Here is a 23,030-nt window from a genome sequence, read left to right on the forward strand (position 1 = left end):
CGATGGCACCCCGCTCTCAGGAAAAAGACCGCCGACTTTCTGAAGGCTTGTGTTTCTATTGCGGAAATTCTGGTCATTTTATTAAGAGCTGTGTGCTTCGTAAGAAGAAAGAAAAAAAAATGGTCAGTCATGCTCGTATTGCCTGTTTAAATTCTAAGGGAGTATTCCTATCTGCCACTACTGCTGCTCAGGATGAATTAATTGAATTTCGGGAATTTGTGGATTATGGATCTACTCTGAATGTGATTGATGGGGGATTCTTGGAAAAACTTAGATTAGAACATAAAACTTTGTCATCCCCTATTGCTGTGGTTTCTGTCGATGGCTCTCCCTTGAAGAGTGTTACTCACAAGGTCTGTGAACTTCCCCTCACTATTAATGGTATTCATCAAGAGAATTTGGATTTGGTGGTATTGAATAATTTGCCTTCTCCAGTAATATTGGGGTTACCCTGGTTAAAATTGCACAATCCTGTACTGGATTGGTCTACCAATGAAATTAAGTCCTGGAGCCCTAAGTGTTATGACAAGTGTTGTAACGGGCGCATTGCTGCTGTGGATAGAGGGGAATTGCCTGTACCTATTCAGGATTTTTGGAGAGTTTTTTCTGAGGAGGAGTCGCAGGTTTTGCCTCCCCATAGAGACTATGATTGTACCATTGAATTTGTCCCTGGCGCGACTCTTCCTAAGAGTCGTTTATTTAATCTTACTATTCCTGAAAGAAAGGCTTTGGAAGAATACATACAGACAAGCTTGGCCGCCGGTCACATTAGGCCTTCCAAGTCTCCTGTGGCTGTTGGATATTTTTTTGTAAAAAAAAAAGATGGCGGTTTACGTCCTTGTCTGGACTTTCGTGAGATTAATAAAATTACTGTACGCAATCCTTACCCACTGCCATTGATTCCTGATTTATTTAACCAGTTAGTGGGGGCCAAGTGGTTCTCTAAAATTGATCTCCGGTGGGCATACAATTTGTTGCGCATGAAGGAGGGTGATGAATGGAAGACTGCTTTTAACACTCCTGTGGGTCATTTTGAGAATCTGGTTATGCCTTTTGGTCTCACCAATGCTCCAGCATTTTTTCAGAATCTTATTAATGATATCCTTAGACCTTTAATCGGCAAAAATGTGGTTGTGTATTTGGATGACATTTTGATTTATTCGCCGGATCTGGAGTCTCATTGGCGGAGCGTACGTGAGGTATTACAGTTATTAATGGACAATTCGCTTTTTGCTAAGCTGGAGAAATGTGAGTTCGCTGTACAGAGAATTTGTTTTTTGGGCTACATTATCTCCAGCGAAGGTTTTGAGATGGACCCGGTTAAAGTTCAAGCTGTGCAGGAATGGCCTAGGCCTATTGGTTTGAAATCGATACAGAGGTTTTTGGGTTTCGCCAATTATTACAGAAAATTCATAAAAAAATTTTCTATTATTGTCAAACCGCTGACCGATCTCACCAGGAAAGGTGCTAATGCGGTTCAGTGGACTTCTGAGGCCATTGAAGCTTTTGTGTTTCTAAAGGAGAGGTTCACCTCTGCTCCCATCCTTATGCAGCCTGATGTGACTAAGCCGTTTTTGGTTGAGGTTGATGCTTCTTCGGTGGGGGTTGGTGCGGTGTTGTCTCAGGAAAACAAGGATGGAGTACATCCCTGTGCCTTTTTTTCAAAAAATTTTTCCGAGACTGAACTTAATTACGATATTGGTAATCGGGAATTGCTGGCGATTAAACTCGCATTTGAACACTGGCGTCATATCTTGGAAGGTGCTGAATTTCCCATTCAGGTTTTCACTGATCATAAAAATCTGATCTATCTTGATGCTGCCAAGCGCTTGAATGCCCGTCAGGCTAGGTGGGCACTTTTTTTCTCGCGGTTTAATTTTTCCGTTACTTACATCCTGGGTACCAAGAATGTTAAAGCGGATGCTTTGTCTCGCAGCTTTTCTCCCATGGTCGGTGTTGAGGAGGAAGAGGAGACCATTTTACAAGAAGGTGTTGTGATTGCTGCTTTGGACTCCGTTTTGGAGGATGAAATTCTTAAAGCACAGGAGAATGCCCCATCTAACACTCCCCATGGGAGGTTGTTTGTGCCTAGGACCTTTAGGAGAGATTTGGTTGAGTGTCATGAGTCTCGGTTGGCAGGTCATCCAGGAATTTCTGAGACCAAGAGACTTGTGGGTCGCAGTTTTTGGTGGCCTGGATGGCAGAAGGAAGTCATTAAGTGGGTGCGCCAATGTACTGTGTGTGCAAGATCCAAGTCTTCGCATGCTCCTGCTGCGGGGTTGCTTTGCCCTCTGGAGGTTCCTAGTGCACCTTGGACACATCTGGCTATGGACTTTATTACTGACCTTCCTCCCTCTGAAGGTTTCACGGTCATCTGGGTGGTCGTGGACCGTTTTAGCAAGATGTGTCACTTGGTTCCCTTCATCAAACTGCCTTGCGCTAAGACACTCGCTAAGGCCTTTGTCAAGGAGATTGTCAGACTACATGGTGTTCCTACTGACATTGTTTCTGATAGGGGACCTCAGTTCGTGGATTGTTTTTGGCATGCCTTTTGTGACAGGTTGGGAGTTCATTTGTCGTTTTCATCCGGATATCATACTGAGTCTAATGGCCAGACAGAAAGGAAGAACCAGGATGTTGAGCAGTTCTTGCGTTGTTTTGTGGCAGACAATCAAGAGGGGTGGTCTGAGTTTCTGCCACTTGCTGAATTTGCTCTTAACAACCATACATCCTCTTCTGCTGGGTGTTCGCCTTTTTTTTGTTGCTCTGGGAGACATCCGTCTTTTGGGTCATTTTCCAAATTGGTTTCGGCTGTGCCTGAGGAGGAGAGTTTTTCCGGTGATTTGGAGAGAGTTTGGACGGATGTGCGTGGTAATCTTCAGGAGGCTAACAAAAAATCTAAGAGGTACTTTGATAGGAAACGGCAAGAGGTTTTGTTTGCGGTTGGTGACATGGTTTGGTTGTCCTCTAAGAATCTGTGATTGAGGATTCCTTCTAAAAAATTGGGTCCCAAGTTCGTAGGGCCCTTTAAGGTACTTCAGATAGTTAACCAATCTGCTGTTAGGCTGGAGGTTCCTACGTCCTGGAGGATTAATCCGGTGTTTCATGTTTCTCTGTTGAAAAAAGCTGATGTGTCGGATGGTGACGCCTCTGCCACTGTTCCTCCGGTGGTGGAGGACGGGGAATATGAAATTTCCCGCATCCTAAATTCTAGACGGTATAGAGGGAGTTTGCAGTATCTCGTCGCTTGGAAGGGTTTCGGACCTGAGGATAACTCATGGGTGAGAGCGGATTATGTTTCTGCCCCCAGACTTGTCCGAGCGTTTCACAGGAGGTTTGCTGGTAAGCCTGGGCCTAGTGGATCTGGAGGATCCTCTTAGAAGAGGGGGTACTGTTACAACTCTCCTGTTAGTTTTTTTTTAGTTTGCTGGTCACATGACCATTTTGCCTATTTAATCCGGCTCCGCCCTCCTGGCTTTGCTGGACTTCATTTGTATTTACTACTGTTGAGCTAGCTTGTTGCTCTGTTGCCGTTCTCTGTTAGTTTTGCTAGGTCTTCTGACCCCTATGCCTTTTTGTTGTGTGTTTGTCTTTGACTGCTACTATTTCTGCTAGGAGGTGTCCAACTTTTCCCAGTCCCTAGATCTTGTAGGGATCCCTCCCTCACATCTATAGGTCTGCGTTCAGACTAGCCGAGGACTTTAGCGGGTCTGATCGCAGGATCAGGTTCCCCGTTACATCGTAGGGATCTAGTTTAGTTCTATTGTAGGGATAGATCTCCTTTCTTTCCATACTCTCTGTAGCAGATCATAACAAAGTGATCCTGAGAAAGGCTGGCCGGGCGGGCGATGGATCAAGCAGCGTCTACTGGCCATACCACCTTGGATATGCCCGATCTCGTCTGATCTCAAAAGCAAAGCAGGGCTGGGCTCAGACAGGACTTGTATGGGAGACCTCCTGGGAACACCGGGTGCTGTAGACCATTTTGATGACATTTTGCCCTACTGCCCAGCTCGGCTAGCATGGAACGGCGCCTTGCCGGACACCGACCTTAAGTAACTTAGATGATGGAAGCCCCAAGGCCTCTGAGCCAGTTGGCAGCTAAGTACGCTGCCCCGCCGCCTTCACGCAGGCCTGACACCGAGCTCCTTGCCACGGCTAGGAGTGCTTATTGACTCCGCAGCTCGCCGTGTGGAAATGATGGCGTTAAAAGCACCCGGGGCCGTGAAGGGGCCAGGCTTTCAGCAGGTGCCCAGGGAAGGTTTTGGATGCCGGCCGCCTAGCGAGGGCCAGCAGAAGTAACATGTTTCTCTGCAAAGAAGCTTGTGTAACCAAGCCAGACGGCTGACAAAGAGCTAAACTCAGTGCAAGGAAGGCAAGGAAGGAATTGGGGAGGGGGGGTGATTCCTGCTAGGGCCCTGAAATCATAAAACAGGCAGGAGAGTCTGACGCATGGTGACGGAGAGGTTGTAGGGGCAGATAGGGGGTGTTGTCACGTGCGAGCACGTGTGTATGCTGGCTTGTGTGTGAGAGTGCGCTTCCTAGGTGTGGCGCGCTGCAGACAGTCAAAGGGATTGTTCCCTTTCATTAAAAGTTAATCCCCGGCTGCAGGCTATTAGAAAGCAACTAACCGCGCTCTACTCACCCTACCCGGGTCTACCGGTGAGTCTCGCCTCTGCTCCCGGCCTGTGGCATTGGCCGTGAAGCTGACGTTCCGTCGACAGCGCTGCAGCCGATCAGTGAGGTCAGCGGCTCTGAGTAGGGTGTTGTGTCTACAAGACCTTTTAAGGAAGCGAGCAAAAAAATTGAAGAGAAGGGAAAGCACAAAAGGACCTGGTCTTGCTGAGCACTGGAAAGGGCAGCCGGCAGCCAGACGTCAAAGTAGAAAAGCAGCAAGTGAGAGGCTTGTCTCTGCCTACGGCCACACCACCCTGAACATGCCTGATCTCAGAAGCTAAGCAGAGTTGGGCCTGGTTAGTACTTGGATAGGAGACCGCCTGGGAATTCCAGGTGCTGTAGGCTTTTGCTTTTTCCTTCCTTCCACCAGCAGGGGGCACTCTCTTCTCTGCCTTTTTTCCATTCCATTTCACAAGTGCACACATTCATTCTCTTTTCTTTTTTTCATTTGCTTTCGCTCTTGCGCTATTTCATCTCTGCAAAATACCAGCATCCTTCTGATCACCGTGGGCCTCCAGCATTGTTGCTTCTTTACTTTTAATACTAGGACCAGCGTCTCACGCGTGGCTGGAGGCAACCACCGGTAACCCCAAGCAGAAGACCTTTGCAGGCAACACGACCCTCCCCCCTGAAGAGCAGCTCAAAGTCACTGGCAACCATCTCACCCTCTTCCTTCATTCACCCCTGGACGTCTCGCTCCGCCCCCAAGTTACGGGTCCAGCTTGCTCTTTCTGTCACATTACCGCGATGAAGGGTTTAGCCAGCAGGAGACCCTGCGCCGAGACATTTTTGAAGACACCTGATGCGGCGGATGAATCACTGCTAAACAAACCACACCTGTAGGGACGGCACAGCCTTTGCATGGACCCTTCGGATCCCGCCCCGTCACGGCCAGATTGCTCGCCACCAAGCGATCCTGAGAAAGGCTGGCCTGGCGATGGATTGAGCAGCGTCTACTGGCCATACCACCTTGGATACACCCGATCTCGTCTGATCTTGGAAGCAAAGCAGGGCTGGGCTCAGACAGTACTTGGATGGGAGACCACCTGTGAACCCCGGGTGCTGTAGACCATTTTGATGAAGTTTTGCCCTACTGCCCAGCTCGGCTAGAATGGAACGGCGCCCTTAAGTAACTTAGATGATGGAAGCCCCAAGGCCTCTGAGCCAGTTGGCAGCTAAGTACGCTACCCCGCCGCCTTCACGCAGGCCTGACACCGAGCTCCTTGCCACGGCTAGGAGTGCTTATTGACTCCGCAGCTCGCCGTGTGGAAATGATGGCGTTAAAAGCACCCGGGGCCGTGAAGGGGCCAGGCTTTCAGCAGGTGCCCAGGGAAGGTTTTGGATGCCGGCCGCCTAGCGAGGGCCAGCAGAAGTAACATGTTTCTCTGCAAAGAAGCTTGTGTAACCAAGCCAGACGGCTGACAAAGAGCTAACCTCAGTGCAAGGAAGGCAAGGAAGGTGCGGAAGGAATTGGGGAGGGGGGGGGGGTGATTCCTGCTAGGGCTCTGAAATCATAAAACAGGCAGGAGAGTCTGATGCATGGTGACGGAGAGTTGTAGGGGCAGATAGGGGTTGTTGTCACGTGCGAGCACGTGTGCATGCTGGCTTGTGTGTGAGAGTGCGCTTCCTTGGTGTGGCGTGCTGCAGACAGTCAAAGGGATTGTTCCCTTTCATTAAAAGTTAATCCCCGGCTGCAGCCTATTAGAAAGCAACTAACCGCGCTCTACTCACCCTACCCCGGTCTACCGGTGAGTCTCGCCTCTGCTCCCGGCCTGTGGCATTGGACGCGAAGCTGACGTTCCGTCGACAGCGCTGCAGCCGATCAGTGAGCTCAGCGGCTCTGAGTGGGGCCTTCTTTCTACAAGACCTTTTAAGGAAGCCAGCAAAAAAATTGAAGAGAAGGGAAAGCACAAAAGGACCTGGTCTTGCTGAGCACTGGAAAGGGCAGCCGGCAGCCAGCCTTCAAAGTAGAAAAGCAGCAAGTGAGAGGCTTGTCTCTGCATACGGCCACACAACCCTGAACACGCCCGATCTCATCTGATCTCGGAATCTAAGCAGTGTCAGGCCTGGTTAGTACTTGGATGGGAGACCGCCTGGCACTACCAGGTGCTGTAGGCTTTTGTTTTTTCTTTCCTTCCACCAGCAGGGGGCACTCTCTTCTATGCCTTTTTTCCATTCCCTTTCACAAGTGCACACATTCATTCTCTTTTCTTTTTTTCATTTGCTTTCTCTCTTGCGCTATTTCATCTCTGCAAAATACCAGCATCCTTCTGATCACCGTGGGCCTCCAGCATTGTTGCTTCTTTACTTTTAATACTAGGCTCCTTTTCACCAGGACCAGTGTCTCCCGCGTGGCTGGAGGCAACCACCGGTAACCCCAAGCAGAAGACCTTTACAGGCAACACGACCCTCCACCCTGAAGAGCAGCTCAAAGTCACTGGCAACCATCTCACCCTCTTCCTTCATTCACCCCTGGATGTCTCGCTCCGCCCCCAAGTTACGGGTCCAGCTTGCTCTTTCTGTCACATTACCGCGATGAAGGGTTTAGCCTGCAGGAGACCCTGCGCCGAGCCATTTTTGAAGACACCTGATGCGGCGGGTGAATCACTGCTAAACAAACCACACCTGTATGGATGGCACAGCCTTTGCATGGACCCTTCGGAGCCCGCCCCGTCACGGCCAGATTGCTTGCTGTAGCGCCGGCGTCCCTGCCCTCTGCTAGGCATGGACGCTGTTTCCCTCACCTCCCTGCTCCGTGCCCGGCGTCCTCCTCCCGCTCTGCTGGCAGCGCGCGCTCCTTCCCATCCACTGTGCTTAGGGCGCGCGCGCGCGCTCTCCCTCACTCTTAAAGGGGCCGCGCGCGCCGTCCTAAAGAGTCCCCGTCCAATGGCCGGAGGACTTCACCATATATAAGGCACCTCCTCCAAAATGGAGGTGCCCGAGCAATGTTGTTGCACTGTTTATTACTCTGCTTCAGCCCTCAGGTCCCGTTGCCAGTTACCTGCCAGTTACCTGCCAGTTACCTGCCAGATTCCTGCCTGATTATCTGCTACCTGCCTGCTAGTCTGAGGTCCGACGGTCTGCCTTACTACTCCTGTCACTCTGTCTAAGGACCAGCTTGCCCGCTCACCTGGGAGCGCACATCAACTACCTGCCTGCTTGCCTGAGGTCCGACGGTCTGCCTTCCAACTCTTCAGTCTGTCTATGGACCAGCTTGCCCGCTCACCCGGGAGCGCACATCTGCTACCTGCCTGCTAGCCTACCTGGAGGCTCTGCCGTCACGTGCTGTGACCACCTGCCTGTCCAGTGACTCCTGCCCGCTCACCTGGGAGCGCTCATCTGTTGCCAGTCTGCTAGCCTACCTGGAGGCTCTGCCGTCACGTGCTGTGACCACCCGCCTGTCCAGAGACTTCTGCCCGCTCACCTGGGAGCGCTCATCTGCCGCCTGTCTGTTGGTCTTCCTGGGAGCTCCGCCGTCACATGCTGTGACCACCCGTTTATCCAGAGACTCTCGTCTGCTCACCTGGGAGCTCACGTCTACCATCAGCCGCCACAGGTCGTACCAACCCTTTACCCAGAGACTGCCCCGGTCACTTGCCGTGACCATCTGCCCGTTCACCCAGAGACTGCCCCGGTCACTTGCCGTGACCATCTGCCCGTTCACCCAGAGACTGCCCCGGTCACTTACCGTGACCATCTGCCCGTTCACCCAGAGACTGCCCCGGTCACTTGCCGTGACCTCCAGCCCGTTCACTCAGAGACTGTCCCGGTCACCTGCTGTGACCTCCTGCCCGTCTTCCCTGGTCGCCACCCACTCCCTTACAAGGACTGCCCCCTTGTATAGTGGCTCAGAGGTTCCGCCTCCCAGACCCGTTACACTCGCCACCAAGCGATCCTGAGAAAGGCTGGCTGGGCGATGGATCGAGCAGCGTCTACTGGCCATACCACCTTGGATACGCCCGATCTCGTCTGATCTTGGAAGGAAAGCAGGGCTGGGCTCAGACAGTACTTGGATGGGAGACCTCCTGGGAACACCGGGTGCTGTAGACCATTTTGATGACGTTTTGCCCTACTGCCCAGCTCGGCTAGCATGGAACGGCGCCTTGCCGGACACCGACCTTAAGTAACTTAGATGATGGAAGCCCCAAGGCCTCTGAGCCAGTTGGCAGCTAAGTACGCTGCCCCGCCGCCTTCACGCAGGCCTGACACCGAGCTCCTTGCCACGGCTAGGAGTGCTTATTGACTCCGCAGCTCGCCGTGTGGAAATGATGGCGTTAAAAGCACCCGGGGCCGTGAAGGGGCCAGGCTTTCAGCAGGTGCCCAGGGAAGGTTTTGGATGCCGGCCGCCTAGCGAGGGCCAGCAGAAGTAACATGTTTCTCTGCAAAGAAGCTTGTGTAACCAAGCCAGACGGCTGACAAAGAGCTAAACTCAGTGCAAGGAAGGCAAGGAAGGAATTGGGGAGGGGGGGTGATTCCTGCTAGGGCCCTGAAATCATAAAACAGGCAGGAGAGTCTGACGCATGGTGACGGAGAGGTTGTAGGGGCAGATAGGGGGTGTTGTCACGTGCGAGCACGTGTGTATGCTGGCTTGTGTGTGAGAGTGCGCTTCCTAGGTGTGGCGCGCTGCAGACAGTCAAAGGGATTGTTCCCTTTCATTAAAAGTTAATCCCCGGCTGCAGGCTATTAGAAAGCAACTAACCGCGCTCTACTCACCCTACCCGGGTCTACCGGTGAGTCTCGCCTCTGCTCCCGGCCTGTGGCATTGGCCGTGAAGCTGACGTTCCGTCGACAGCGCTGCAGCCGATCAGTGAGGTCAGCGGCTCTGAGTAGGGTGTTGTGTCTACAAGACCTTTTAAGGAAGCGAGCAAAAAAATTGAAGAGAAGGGAAAGCACAAAAGGACCTGGTCTTGCTGAGCACTGGAAAGGGCAGCCGGCAGCCAGACGTCAAAGTAGAAAAGCAGCAAGTGAGAGGCTTGTCTCTGCCTACGGCCACACCACCCTGAACATGCCTGATCTCAGAAGCTAAGCAGAGTTGGGCCTGGTTAGTACTTGGATAGGAGACCGCCTGGGAATTCCAGGTGCTGTAGGCTTTTGCTTTTTCCTTCCTTCCACCAGCAGGGGGCACTCTCTTCTATGCCTTTTTTCCATTCCATTTCACAAGTGCACACATTCATTCTCTTTTCTTTTTTTCATTTGCTTTCGCTCTTGCGCTATTTCATCTCTGCAAAATACCAGCATCCTTCTGATCACCGTGGGCCTCCAGCATTGTTGCTTCTTTACTTTTAATACTAGGACCAGCGTCTCACGCGTGGCTGGAGGCAACCACCGGTAACCCCAAGCAGAAGACCTTTGCAGGCAACACGACCCTCCCCCCTGAAGAGCAGCTCAAAGTCACTGGCAACCATCTCACCCTCTTCCTTCATTCACCCCTGGACGTCTCGCTCCGCCCCCAAGTTACGGGTCCAGCTTGCTCTTTCTGTCACATTACCGCGATGAAGGGTTTAGCCAGCAGGAGACCCTGCGCCGAGACATTTTTGAAGACACCTGATGCGGCGGATGAATCACTGCTAAACAAACCACACCTGTAGGGACGGCACAGCCTTTGCATGGACCCTTCGGATCCCGCCCCGTCACGGCCAGATTGCTCGCCACCAAGCGATCCTGAGAAAGGCTGGCCTGGCGATGGATTGAGCAGCGTCTACTGGCCATACCACCTTGGATACACCCGATCTCGTCTGATCTTGGAAGCAAAGCAGGGCTGGGCTCAGACAGTACTTGGATGGGAGACCACCTGTGAACCCCGGGTGCTGTAGACCATTTTGATGAAGTTTTGCCCTACTGCCCAGCTCGGCTAGAATGGAACGGCGCCCTTAAGTAACTTAGATGATGGAAGCCCCAAGGCCTCTGAGCCAGTTGGCAGCTAAGTACGCTACCCCGCCGCCTTCACGCAGGCCTGACACCGAGCTCCTTGCCACGGCTAGGAGTGCTTATTGACTCCGCAGCTCGCCGTGTGGAAATGATGGCGTTAAAAGCACCCGGGGCCGTGAAGGGGCCAGGCTTTCAGCAGGTGCCCAGGGAAGGTTTTGGATGCCGGCCGCCTAGCGAGGGCCAGCAGAAGTAACATGTTTCTCTGCAAAGAAGCTTGTGTAACCAAGCCAGACGGCTGACAAAGAGCTAACCTCAGTGCAAGGAAGGCAAGGAAGGTGCGGAAGGAATTGGGGAGGGGGGGGGGGTGATTCCTGCTAGGGCTCTGAAATCATAAAACAGGCAGGAGAGTCTGATGCATGGTGACGGAGAGTTGTAGGGGCAGATAGGGGTTGTTGTCACGTGCGAGCACGTGTGCATGCTGGCTTGTGTGTGAGAGTGCGCTTCCTTGGTGTGGCGTGCTGCAGACAGTCAAAGGGATTGTTCCCTTTCATTAAAAGTTAATCCCCGGCTGCAGCCTATTAGAAAGCAACTAACCGCGCTCTACTCACCCTACCCCGGTCTACCGGTGAGTCTCGCCTCTGCTCCCGGCCTGTGGCATTGGACGCGAAGCTGACGTTCCGTCGACAGCGCTGCAGCCGATCAGTGAGCTCAGCGGCTCTGAGTGGGGCCTTCTTTCTACAAGACCTTTTAAGGAAGCCAGCAAAAAAATTGAAGAGAAGGGAAAGCACAAAAGGACCTGGTCTTGCTGAGCACTGGAAAGGGCAGCCGGCAGCCAGCCTTCAAAGTAGAAAAGCAGCAAGTGAGAGGCTTGTCTCTGCATACGGCCACACAACCCTGAACACGCCCGATCTCATCTGATCTCGGAATCTAAGCAGTGTCAGGCCTGGTTAGTACTTGGATGGGAGACCGCCTGGCACTACCAGGTGCTGTAGGCTTTTGTTTTTTCTTTCCTTCCACCAGCAGGGGGCACTCTCTTCTATGCCTTTTTTCCATTCCCTTTCACAAGTGCACACATTCATTCTCTTTTCTTTTTTTCATTTGCTTTCTCTCTTGCGCTATTTCATCTCTGCAAAATACCAGCATCCTTCTGATCACCGTGGGCCTCCAGCATTGTTGCTTCTTTACTTTTAATACTAGGCTCCTTTTCACCAGGACCAGTGTCTCCCGCGTGGCTGGAGGCAACCACCGGTAACCCCAAGCAGAAGACCTTTACAGGCAACACGACCCTCCACCCTGAAGAGCAGCTCAAAGTCACTGGCAACCATCTCACCCTCTTCCTTCATTCACCCCTGGATGTCTCGCTCCGCCCCCAAGTTACGGGTCCAGCTTGCTCTTTCTGTCACATTACCGCGATGAAGGGTTTAGCCTGCAGGAGACCCTGCGCCGAGCCATTTTTGAAGACACCTGATGCGGCGGGTGAATCACTGCTAAACAAACCACACCTGTATGGATGGCACAGCCTTTGCATGGACCCTTCGGAGCCCGCCCCGTCACGGCCAGATTGCTTGCTGTAGCGCCGGCGTCCCTGCCCTCTGCTAGGCATGGACGCTGTTTCCCTCACCTCCCTGCTCCGTGCCCGGCGTCCTCCTCCCGCTCTGCTGGCAGCGCGCGCTCCTTCCCATCCACTGTGCTTAGGGCGCGCGCGCGCGCTCTCCCTCACTCTTAAAGGGGCCGCGCGCGCCGTCCTAAAGAGTCCCCGTCCAATGGCCGGAGGACTTCACCATATATAAGGCACCTCCTCCAAAATGGAGGTGCCCGAGCAATGTTGTTGCACTGTTTATTACTCTGCTTCAGCCCTCAGGTCCCGTTGCCAGTTACCTGCCAGTTACCTGCCAGTTACCTGCCAGATTCCTGCCTGATTATCTGCTACCTGCCTGCTAGTCTGAGGTCCGACGGTCTGCCTTACTACTCCTGTCACTCTGTCTAAGGACCAGCTTGCCCGCTCACCTGGGAGCGCACATCAACTACCTGCCTGCTTGCCTGAGGTCCGACGGTCTGCCTTCCAACTCTTCAGTCTGTCTATGGACCAGCTTGCCCGCTCACCCGGGAGCGCACATCTGCTACCTGCCTGCTAGCCTACCTGGAGGCTCTGCCGTCACGTGCTGTGACCACCTGCCTGTCCAGTGACTCCTGCCCGCTCACCTGGGAGCGCTCATCTGTTGCCAGTCTGCTAGCCTACCTGGAGGCTCTGCCGTCACGTGCTGTGACCACCCGCCTGTCCAGAGACTTCTGCCCGCTCACCTGGGAGCGCTCATCTGCCGCCTGTCTGTTGGTCTTCCTGGGAGCTCCGCCGTCACATGCTGTGACCACCCGTTTATCCAGAGACTCTCGTCTGCTCACCTGGGAGCTCACGTCTACCATCAGCCGCCACAGGTCGTACCAACCCTTTACCCAGAGACTGCCCCGGTCACTTGCCGTGACCATCTGCCCGTTCACCCAGAGACTGCCCCGGTCACTTGCCGTGACCATCTGCCCGTTCACCCAGAGACTGCCCCGGTCACTTACCGTGACCATCTGCCCGTTCACCCAGAGACTGCCCCGGTCACTTGCCGTGACCTCCAGCCCGTTCACTCAGAGACTGTCCCGGTCACCTGCTGTGACCTCCTGCCCGTCTTCCCTGGTCGCCACCCACTCCCTTACAAGGACTGCCCCCTTGTATAGTGGCTCAGAGGTTCCGCCTCCCAGACCCGTTACACTCGCCACCAAGCGATCCTGAGAAAGGCTGGCTGGGCGATGGATCGAGCAGCGTCTACTGGCCATACCACCTTGGATACGCCCGATCTCGTCTGATCTTGGAAGGAAAGCAGGGCTGGGCTCAGACAGTACTTGGATGGGAGACCTCCTGGGAACACCGGGTGCTGTAGACCATTTTGATGACGTTTTGCCCTACTGCCCAGCTCGGCTAGCATGGAACGGCGCCTTGCCGGACACCGACCTTAAGTAACTTAGATGATGGAAGCCCCAAGGCCTCTGAGCCAGTTGGCAGCTAAGTACGCTGCCCCGCCGCCTTCACGCAGGCCTGACACCGAGCTCCTTGCCACGGCTAGGAGTGCTTATTGACTCCGCAGCTCGCCGTGTGGAAATGATGGCGTTAAAAGCACCCGGGGCCGTGAAGGGGCCAGGCTTTCAGCAGGTGCCCAGGGAAGGTTTTGGATGCCGGCCGCCTAGCGAGGGCCAGCAGAAGTAACATGTTTCTCTGCAAAGAAGCTTGTGTAACCAAGCCAGACGGCTGACAAAGAGCTAAACTCAGTGCAAGGAAGGCAAGGAAGGAATTGGGGAGGGGGGGTGATTCCTGCTAGGGCCCTGAAATCATAAAACAGGCAGGAGAGTCTGACGCATGGTGACGGAGAGGTTGTAGGGGCAGATAGGGGGTGTTGTCACGTGCGAGCACGTGTGTATGCTGGCTTGTGTGTGAGAGTGCGCTTCCTAGGTGTGGCGCGCTGCAGACAGTCAAAGGGATTGTTCCCTTTCATTAAAAGTTAATCCCCGGCTGCAGGCTATTAGAAAGCAACTAACCGCGCTCTACTCACCCTACCCGGGTCTACCGGTGAGTCTCGCCTCTGCTCCCGGCCTGTGGCATTGGCCGTGAAGCTGACGTTCCGTCGACAGCGCTGCAGCCGATCAGTGAGGTCAGCGGCTCTGAGTAGGGTGTTGTGTCTACAAGACCTTTTAAGGAAGCGAGCAAAAAAATTGAAGAGAAGGGAAAGCACAAAAGGACCTGGTCTTGCTGAGCACTGGAAAGGGCAGCCGGCAGCCAGACGTCAAAGTAGAAAAGCAGCAAGTGAGAGGCTTGTCTCTGCCTACGGCCACACCACCCTGAACATGCCTGATCTCAGAAGCTAAGCAGAGTTGGGCCTGGTTAGTACTTGGATAGGAGACCGCCTGGGAATTCCAGGTGCTGTAGGCTTTTGCTTTTTCCTTCCTTCCACCAGCAGGGGGCACTCTCTTCTATGCCTTTTTTCCATTCCATTTCACAAGTGCACACATTCATTCTCTTTTCTTTTTTTCATTTGCTTTCGCTCTTGCGCTATTTCATCTCTGCAAAATACCAGCATCCTTCTGATCACCGTGGGCCTCCAGCATTGTTGCTTCTTTACTTTTAATACTAGGACCAGCGTCTCACGCGTGGCTGGAGGCAACCACCGGTAACCCCAAGCAGAAGACCTTTGCAGGCAACACGACCCTCCCCCCTGAAGAGCAGCTCAAAGTCACTGGCAACCATCTCACCCTCTTCCTTCATTCACCCCTGGACGTCTCGCTCCGCCCCCAAGTTACGGGTCCAGCTTGCTCTTTCTGTCACATTACCGCGATGAAGGGTTTAGCCAGCAGGAGACCCTGCGCCGAGACATTTTTGAAGACACCTGATGCGGCGGATGAATCACTGCTAAACAAACCACACCTGTAGGGACGGCACAGCCTTTGCATGGACCCTTCGGATCCCGCCCCGTCACGGCCAGATTGCTCGCCACCAAGCGATCCTGAGAAAGGCTGGCCTGGCGATGGATTGAGCAGCGTCTACTGGCCATACCACCTTGGATACACCCGATCTCGTCTGATCTTGGAAGCAAAGCAGGGCTGGGCTCAGACAGTACTTGGATGGGAGACCACCTGTGAACCCCGGGTGCTGTAGACCATTTTGATGAAGTTTTGCCCTACTGCCCAGCTCGGCTAGAATGGAACGGCGCCCTTAAGTAACTTAGATGATGGAAGCCCCAAGGCCTCTGAGCCAGTTGGCAGCTAAGTACGCTACCCCGCCGCCTTCACGCAGGCCTGACACCGAGCTCCTTGCCACGGCTAGGAGTGCTTATTGACTCCGCAGCTCGCCGTGTGGAAATGATGGCGTTAAAAGCACCCGGGGCCGTGAAGGGGCCAGGCTTTCAGCAGGTGCCCAGGGAAGGTTTTGGATGCCGGCCGCCTAGCGAGGGCCAGCAGAAGTAACATGTTTCTCTGCAAAGAAGCTTGTGTAACCAAGCCAGACGGCTGACAAAGAGCTAACCTCAGTGCAAGGAAGGTTATCCTTATCCTCTCTTGCTGACAACTTTATCTTCCAAAAGGTAGGGGAGAAAACAAGGGGATCTGCTACTTTGGATCTAATCCTTATAAACAGGGAGGAAATGGTTGAGGAGGTAAAGGTGGCTGGGACCCTAGGAGGCAGCGATCATGCTATTATAGAATTTTGGATAACTAGAGGAGGAAGACATGTGAAGACTCAAACTTCAAGGTTAGATTTTAGAAAGGCAGATTTTAAGAGACTCAGAAAGATAATAGGAAGGATCCAATGGCTGGATGTCCTTAAGGACAAAAATGTCCAGGAAGGATGGGAAATTTTTAAAAATGAGATTCTCAAAGCACAATCGTTAACAATCCCGAAAAGTAGGAAGAATGGGAAGCATTTAAGGAAACCAGGATGGATGAACACAGAACTTAAACACATGCTAAAAAGAAAGAAAGAAATGTTTATTAAATGGAAAGAGGGAGGCTGTAACATACCTGGCGGCGTCCTTGCATAGTGGTCCATCTCCCACTGTGCAAGAGCGCGCACTTGATCTCCTGTCCAGAATGTCTCTCTGGCTTCCCTCCATGCTGTCTGTTTGTGTCTGTTTCTGCTGCTTAAGGGCGGCGCCCGATCACTTCCTGCTTTTTGTACCTGCTGTGGGTCACACCCCTTGTGCGTCCTCAGCCCATTGATGTCTGTCAACTGGTATATAACCCAGCTGCGGCAATCAACCCCTGCCTGAGCATAGTGTTTCATTCAGTGTGTGCTTGCACTCTGAAGGTGCCAGGTCCCGTTCTTTGTCTCCTGCCTTGCGGTATCAGTTCCCGTGTCTGAACTGAGTCCTGTCTATGTCTCCTGCCTTGCGGTATCAGTTCCCGTGTCTGAACTGAGTCCTGTCTTTGTCTCCTGCCTTGCGGTATCAGTTCCCGTGTCTGAACTGAGTCCTCTCTATGTCTCCTGCCTTGCGGTATCAGTTCCCGTGTCTGTACTGTGTCCTATCTGTGTACCTTAACCTGCAGTCTGTACTCGTTCCTTGCCTGTTCGTTCCACCTTCCTGAAGGCTGTATTTCCAGGCCAGTCTGAACACGCTCCTTGCCTGTTCGTCCTGCCTCTCTGGGGGCCGAATTCCCAGACCCGCTCCTGGATCCCGCTGCAGTGTCGGTCTTTTCCGTACACTCAGTTCCAGTCTGAACTCTCTCCTATCTTTTACCTGTTTTTTCTCTATGTCCGTTCCATTCCTTTTTCTGCAGAGTCTGAACTCGTACCTAACTCCTGCTCGTTGTCACTGTACTTCCGTTTGTGAGTTTGTGGTCCACTCGCTACTTCTCTGCAAGTACCCTGTGGGTATCTGGTTCTGCCTTTCCCTTCTAGTCTGTTCCGTGTGAACAGAGCCCTGTTCCAACCGCGTCTGCGGTTTTCGCTTTGCTCAGCTCTGTCCGCCGCGTCTGCGGTTTTCGCTTTGCTCAGCTCTGTCCGCCGCGTCTGCGGTTTTCGCTTTGCTCAGCTCTGTCCGCCGCGTCTGCGGTTTTCGCTTTGCTCAGCTCTGTCCGCCGCGTCTGCGGTTTTCGCTTTGCTCAGCTCTGTCCGCCGCGTCTGCGGTTTTCGCTTTGCTCTGCTCTGTCCGCCGCGTCTGCGGTTTTCGCTTTGCTCTGCTCTGTCCGCCCCGCGTCTGCGGTTTTCGCTTTGCTCAGCTCTGTCCGCCGCGTCTGCGGTTTTCGCTTTGCTCAGCTCTGTCCGCCGCGTCTGCGGTTTTCGCTTTGCTCAGCTCTGTCCGCCGCGTCTGCGGTTTTCGCTTTGCTCTGCTCTGTCCGCCGCGTCTGCGGTTTTCGCTTTGCTCTGCTCTGTCCGCCCCGCGTCTGCGGTTTTCGCTTTGCTCAGCTATGTCCGCCGCGTCTGCGCTTTTCGCTTTGCTCAGCTCTGTCCGCCGCGTCTGCGGTTTTCGCTTTGCTCAGCTCTGTCCGCCGCGTCTGCGGTTTTCGCTTTGCTCAGCTCTGTCCGCCGCGTCTGCAGTTTTCGCTTTGCTCAGCTCCGTCCGCCGCGTCTGCGGTTTTCGCTTTGCTCAGCTATGTCCGCCGCGTCTGCGCTTTTCGCTTTGCTCTGCTCTGTCCGCCGCGTCTGCGGTTTTCGCTTTGCTCAGCTATGTCCGCCGCGTCTGCGGTTTTCGCTTTGCTCAGCTCTGTCCGCCGCGTCTGCGGTTTTCGCTTTGCTCAGCTCTGTCCGCCGCGTCTGCGGTTTTCGCTTTGCTCAGCTCTGTCCGCCGCGTCTGCGGTTTTCGCTTTGCTCAGCTCTGTCCGCCGCGTCTGCGGTTTTCGCTTTGCTCTGCTCTGTCCGCCCCGCGTCTGCGGTTTTCGCTTTGCTCAGCTATGTCCGCCGCGTCTGCGGTTTTCGCTTTGCTCAGCTATGTCCGCCGCGTCTGCGCTTTTCGCTTTGCTCAGCTCTGTCCGCCGCGTCTGCGGTTTTCGCTTTGCTCAGCTCTGTCCGCCGCGTCTGCGGTTTTCGCTTTGCTCAGCTCTGTCCGCCGCGTCTGCGGTTTTCGCTTTGCTCAGCTCTGTCCGCCGCGTCTGCGGTTTTCGCTTTGCTCTGCTCTGTCCGCCGCGTCTGCGGTTTTCGCTTTGCTCTGCTCTGTCCGCCCCGCGTCTGCGGTTTTCGCTTTGCTCAGCTCTGTCCGCCGCGTCTGCGGTTTTCGCTTTGCTCAGCTCTGTCCGCCGCGTCTGCGGTTTTCGCTTTGCTCAGCTCTGTCCGCCGCGTCTGCGGTTTTCGCTTTGCTCTGCTCTGTCCGCCGCGTCTGCGGTTTTCGCTTTGCTCTGCTCTGTCCGCCCCGCGTCTGCGGTTTTCGCTTTGCTCAGCTATGTCCGCCGCGTCTGCGCTTTTCGCTTTGCTCAGCTCTGTCCGCCGCGTCTGCGGTTTTCGCTTTGCTCAGCTCTGTCCGCCGCGTCTGCGGTTTTCGCTTTGCTCAGCTCTGTCCGCCGCGTCTGCGGTTTTCGCTTTGCTCTGCTCTGTCCGCCCCGCGTCTGCGGTTTTCGCTTTGCTCAGCTATGTCCGCCGCGTCTGCGGTTTTCGCTTTGCTCAGCTATGTCCGCCGCGTCTGCGCTTTTCGCTTTGCTCAGCTCTGTCCGCCGCGTCTGCGGTTTTCGCTTTGCTCAGCTCTGTCCGCCGCGTCTGCGGTTTTCGCTTTGCTCAGCTCTGTCCGCCGCGTCTGCGGTTTTCGCTTTGCTCTGCTCTGTCCGCCGCGTCTGCGGTTTTCGCTTTGCTCTGCTCTGTCCGCCCCGCGTCTGCGGTTTTCGCTTTGCTCAGCAATGTCCGCCGCGTCTGCGGTTTTCGCTTTGCTCAGCTCTGTCCGCCGCGTCTGCGGTTTTCGCTTTGCTCAGCTCTGTCCGCCGCGTCTGCAGTTTTCGCTTTGCTCAGCTCTGTCCGCCGCGTCTGCGGTTTTCGCTTTGCTCAGCTATGTCCGCCGCGTCTGCGCTTTTCGCTTTGCTCTGCTCTGTCCGCCGCGTCTGCGGTTTTCGCTTTGCTCTGCTCTGTCCGCCGCGTCTGCGGTTTTCTCTTTGCTCAGCTCTGTCCGCCGCGTCTGCGGTTTTCGCTTTGCTCTGCTCTGTCCGCCCCGCGTCTGCGGTTTTCGCTTTGCTCAGCAATGTCCGCCGCGTCTGCGGTTTTCGCTTTGCTCAGCTCTGTCCGCCGCGTCTGCGGTTTTCGCTTTGCTCAGCTCTGTCCGCCGCGTCTGCAGTTTTCGCTTTGCTCAGCTCTGTCCGCCGCGTCTGCGGTTTTCGCTTTGCTCAGCTATGTCCGCCGCGTCTGCGCTTTTCGCTTTGCTCTGCTCTGTCCGCCGCGTCTGCGGTTTTCGCTTTGCTCTGCTCTGTCCGCCGCGTCTGCGGTTTTCTCTTTGCTCAGCTATGTCCGCCGCGTCTGCGCTTTTCGCTTTGCTCTGCTCTGTCCGCCGCGTCTGCGGTTTTCGCTTTGCTCAGCTCTGTCCGCCGCGTCTGCGGTTTTCGCTTTGCTCAGCTCTGTCCGCCGCGTCTGCGGTTTTCGCTTTGCTCTGCTCTGTCCGCCCCGCGTCTGCGGTTTTCGCTTTGCTCAGCTCTGTCCGCCGCGTCTGCGGTTTTCGCTTTGCTCAGCTCTGTCCGCCGCGTCTGCGGTTTTCGCTTTGCTCAGCTCTGTCCGCCGCGTCTGCGGTTTTCGCTTTGCTCAGCTCTGTCCGCCGCGTCTGCGGTTTTCGCTTTGCTCTGCTCTGTCCGCCGCGTCTGCGGTTTTCGCTTTGCTCTGCTCTGTCCGCCCCGCGTCTGCGGTTTTCGCTTTGCTCAGCTCTGTCCGCCGCGTCTGCGGTTTTCGCTTTGCTCAGCTCTGTCTGCCGCGTCTGCGGTTTTCGCTTTGCTCAGCTCTGTCCGCCGCGTCTGCGGTTTTCGCTTTGCTCAGCTATGTCCGCCGCGTCTGCGGTTTTCGCTTTGCTCAGCTCTGTCCGCCGCGTCTGCGGTTTTCGCTTTGCTCTGCTCTGTCCGCCCCGCGTCTGCGGTTTTCGCTTTGCTCAGCTATGTCCGCCGCGTCTGCGGTTTTCGCTTTGCTCAGCTATGTCCGCCGCGTCTGCGCTTTTCGCTTTGCTCAGCTCTGTCCGCCGCGTCTGCGGTTTTCGCTTTGCTCAGCTCTGTCCGCCGCGTCTGCGGTTTTCGCTTTGCTCAGCTCTGTCCGCCGCGTCTGCGGTTTTCGCTTTGCTCTGCTCTGTCCGCCGCGTCTGCGGTTTTCGCTTTGCTCTGCTCTGTCCGCCCCGCGTCTGCGGTTTTCGCTTTGCTCAGCAATGTCCGCCGCGTCTGCGGTTTTCGCTTTGCTCAGCTCTGTCCGCCGCGTCTGCGGTTTTCGCTTTGCTCAGCTCTGTCCGCCGCGTCTGCTGTTTTCGCTTTGCTCAGCTCTGTCCGCCGCGTCTGCGGTTTTCGCTTTGCTCAGCTATGTCCGCCGCGTCTGCGCTTTTCGCTTTGCTCTGCTCTGTCCGCCGCGTCTGCGGTTTTCGCTTTGCTCTGCTCTGTCCGCCGCGTCTGCGGTTTTCTCTTTGCTCAGCTATGTCCGCCGCGTCTGCGCTTTTCGCTTTGCTCTGCTCTGTCCGCCGCGTCTGCGGTTTTCGCTTTGCTCAGCTCTGTCCGCCGCGTCTGCGGTTTTCGCTTTGCTCAGCTCTGTCCGCCGCGTCTGCGGTTTTCGCTTTGCTCTGCTCTGTCCGCCCCGCGTCTGCGGTTTTCGCTTTGCTCAGCTATGTCCGCCGCGTCTGCGGTTTTCGCTTTGCTCAGCTATGTCCGCCGCGTCTGCGCTTTTCGCTTTGCTCTGCTCTGTCCGCCGCGTCTGCGGTTTTCGCTTTGCTCAGCTCTGTCCGCCGCGTCTGCGGTTTTCGCTTTGCTCAGCTCTGTCCGCCGCGTCTGCGGTTTTCGCTTTGCTCTGCTCTGTCCGCCGCGTCTGCGGTTTTCGCTTTGCTCTGCTCTGTCCGCCGCATCTGCGGTTTTCGCTTTGCTCTGCTCTGTCCGCCCCGCGTCTGCGGTTTTCGCTTTGCTCAGCTCTGTCCGCCGCGTCTGCGGTTTTCGCTTTGCTCAGCTCTGTCTGCCGCGTCTGCGGTTTTCGCTTTGCTCAGCTCTGTCCGCCGCGTCTGCGGTTTTCGCTTTGCTCAGCTCTGTCCGCCGCGTCTGCGGTTTTCGCTTTGCTCAGCTCTGTCCGCCGCGTCTGCGGTTTTCGCTTTGCTCTGCTCTGTCCGCCGCGTCTGCGGTTTTCGCTTTGCTCTGCTCTGTCCGCCCCGCGTCTGCGGTTTTCGCTTTGCTCAGCTCTGTCCGCCGCGTCTCCGGTTTTCGCTTTGCTCTGCTCTGTCCGCCGCGTCTGCGGTTTTCGCTTTGCTCAGCTCTGTCCGCCGCGTCTGCGGTTTTCGCTTTGCTCAGCTCTGTCCGCCGCGTCTGCGGTTTTCGCTTTGCTCTGCTCTGTCCGCCGCGTTTGCGGTTTTCGCTTTGCTCTGCTCTGCCCACCCCGCGTCTGCGGTTTTCGCTTTGCTCAGCTCTGTCCGCCGCGTCTGCGGTTTTCGCTTTGCTCAGCTCTGTCCGCCGCGTCTGCGGTTTTCGCTTTGCTCAGCTCTGTCCGCCGCCTCTGCGGTTTTCGCTTTGCTCAGCTCTGTCCACCGCGTCTGCGGTTTTCGCTTTGCTCAGCTCTGTCCGCCGCGTCTGCGGTTTTCGCTTTGCTCAGCTCTGTCCGCCGCGTCTGCGGTTTTCGCTTTGCTCTGCTCTGTCCGCCGCGTTTGCGGTTTTCGCTTTGCTCTGCTCTGTCCGCCGCGACTGCGGCTTTCGTTTTGCTCTGCTCTGTCCACCCCGCGTCTGCGGTTTTCGTTTTGCTCTGCTCTGTCCGCCCCGCGTCTGCGGTTTTCGCTTTGCTCAGCTCTGTCCGCCGCGTCTGCGGTTTTCGCTTTGCTCAGCTCTGTCCGCCGCGTCTGCGGTTTTCGCTTTGCTCAGCTCTGTCCGCCGCGTCTGCGGTTTTCGCTTTGCTCAGCTCTGTCCGCCGCGTCTGCGGTTTTCGCTTTGCTCAGCTCTGTCCGCCGCGTCTGCGGTTTTCGCTTTGCTCAGCTCTGTCCGCCGCGTCTGCGGTTTTCGCTTTGCTCAGCTCTGTCCGCCGCGTCTGCGGTTTTCGCTTTGCTCAGCTCTGTCCGCCGCCTCTGCGGTTTTCGCTTTGCTCAGCTCTGTCCACCGCGTCTGCGGTTTTCGCTTTGCTCTGCTCTGTCCGCCGCGTTTGCGGTTTTCGCTTTGCTCTGCTCTGTCCGCCGCGACTGCGGTTTTCGTTTTGCTCTGCTCTGTCCACCCCGCGTCTGCGGTTTTCGTTTTGCTCTGCTCTGTCCGCCGCGTCTGCGGTTTTCGCTTTGCTCAGCTCTGTCCGCCGCGTCTGCGGTTTTCGCTTTGCTCAGCTCTGTCCGCCGCGTCTGCGGTTTTCGCTTTGCTCAGCTCTGTCCGCCGCGTCTGCGGTTTTCGCTTTGCTCAGCTCTGTCCGCCGCGTCTGCGGTTTTCGCTTTGCTCTGCTCTGTCCGCCGCGTCTGCGGTTTTCGCTTTGCTCTGCTCTGTCCGCCCCGCGTCTGCGGTTTTCGCTTTGCTCAGCTCTGTCCGCCGCGTCTGCGGTTTTCGCTTTGCTCAGCTCTGTCCGCCGCGTCTGCGGTTTTCGCTTTGCTCAGCTCTGTCCGCCGCGTCTGCGGTTTTCGCTGTGCTCAGCTCTGTCCGCCGCGTCTGCGGTTTTCGCTGTGCTCAGCTCTGTCCGCCGCGTCTGCGGTTTTCGCTGTGCTCAGCTCTGTCCGCCGCGTCTGCGGTTTTCGCTTTGCTCAGCTCTGTCCGCCGCGTCTGCGGTTTTCGCTTTGCTCAGCTCTGTCCGCCGCGTCTGCGGTTTTCGCTTTGCTCAGCTCTGTCCGCCGCGTCTGCGGTTTTCGCTTTGCTCAGCT

General features: G+C 55.3%; 11 pseudogenes; all 11 read left to right on the plus strand.

Moving 5' to 3' along the window:
* The first annotated feature begins 3,862 nt into the window (after positions 1-3,862).
* Positions 3,863-3,982, plus strand: LOC141270196 (5S ribosomal RNA; annotated as a pseudogene).
* A 931-nt stretch (positions 3,983-4,913) lies between these two features.
* On the plus strand, positions 4,914-5,022 carry LOC141268713 (5S ribosomal RNA; annotated as a pseudogene).
* Positions 5,023-5,628: 606 nt separating this feature from the next.
* On the plus strand, positions 5,629-5,748 carry LOC141268124 (5S ribosomal RNA; annotated as a pseudogene).
* A 928-nt stretch (positions 5,749-6,676) lies between these two features.
* On the plus strand, positions 6,677-6,795 carry LOC141269378 (5S ribosomal RNA; annotated as a pseudogene).
* Positions 6,796-8,607: 1,812 nt separating this feature from the next.
* LOC141268209 (5S ribosomal RNA) lies at positions 8,608-8,727 on the plus strand (annotated as a pseudogene).
* Positions 8,728-9,658: 931 nt separating this feature from the next.
* LOC141268714 (5S ribosomal RNA) lies at positions 9,659-9,767 on the plus strand (annotated as a pseudogene).
* Positions 9,768-10,373: 606 nt separating this feature from the next.
* On the plus strand, positions 10,374-10,493 carry LOC141268125 (5S ribosomal RNA; annotated as a pseudogene).
* Positions 10,494-11,421: 928 nt separating this feature from the next.
* Positions 11,422-11,540, plus strand: LOC141269379 (5S ribosomal RNA; annotated as a pseudogene).
* A 1,812-nt stretch (positions 11,541-13,352) lies between these two features.
* Positions 13,353-13,472, plus strand: LOC141268210 (5S ribosomal RNA; annotated as a pseudogene).
* Positions 13,473-14,403: 931 nt separating this feature from the next.
* On the plus strand, positions 14,404-14,512 carry LOC141268715 (5S ribosomal RNA; annotated as a pseudogene).
* A 606-nt stretch (positions 14,513-15,118) lies between these two features.
* Positions 15,119-15,238, plus strand: LOC141268126 (5S ribosomal RNA; annotated as a pseudogene).
* Positions 15,239-23,030: the final 7,792 nt, after the last annotated feature.

This window comes from Phyllobates terribilis, unplaced genomic scaffold (genome assembly GCF_046119375.1).
Source record: "Phyllobates terribilis strain yellow unplaced genomic scaffold, ASM4611937v1 Scaffold_4__5_contigs__length_816908805, whole genome shotgun sequence".
Classification (NCBI taxonomy): domain Eukaryota; kingdom Metazoa; phylum Chordata; class Amphibia; order Anura; family Dendrobatidae; genus Phyllobates; species Phyllobates terribilis.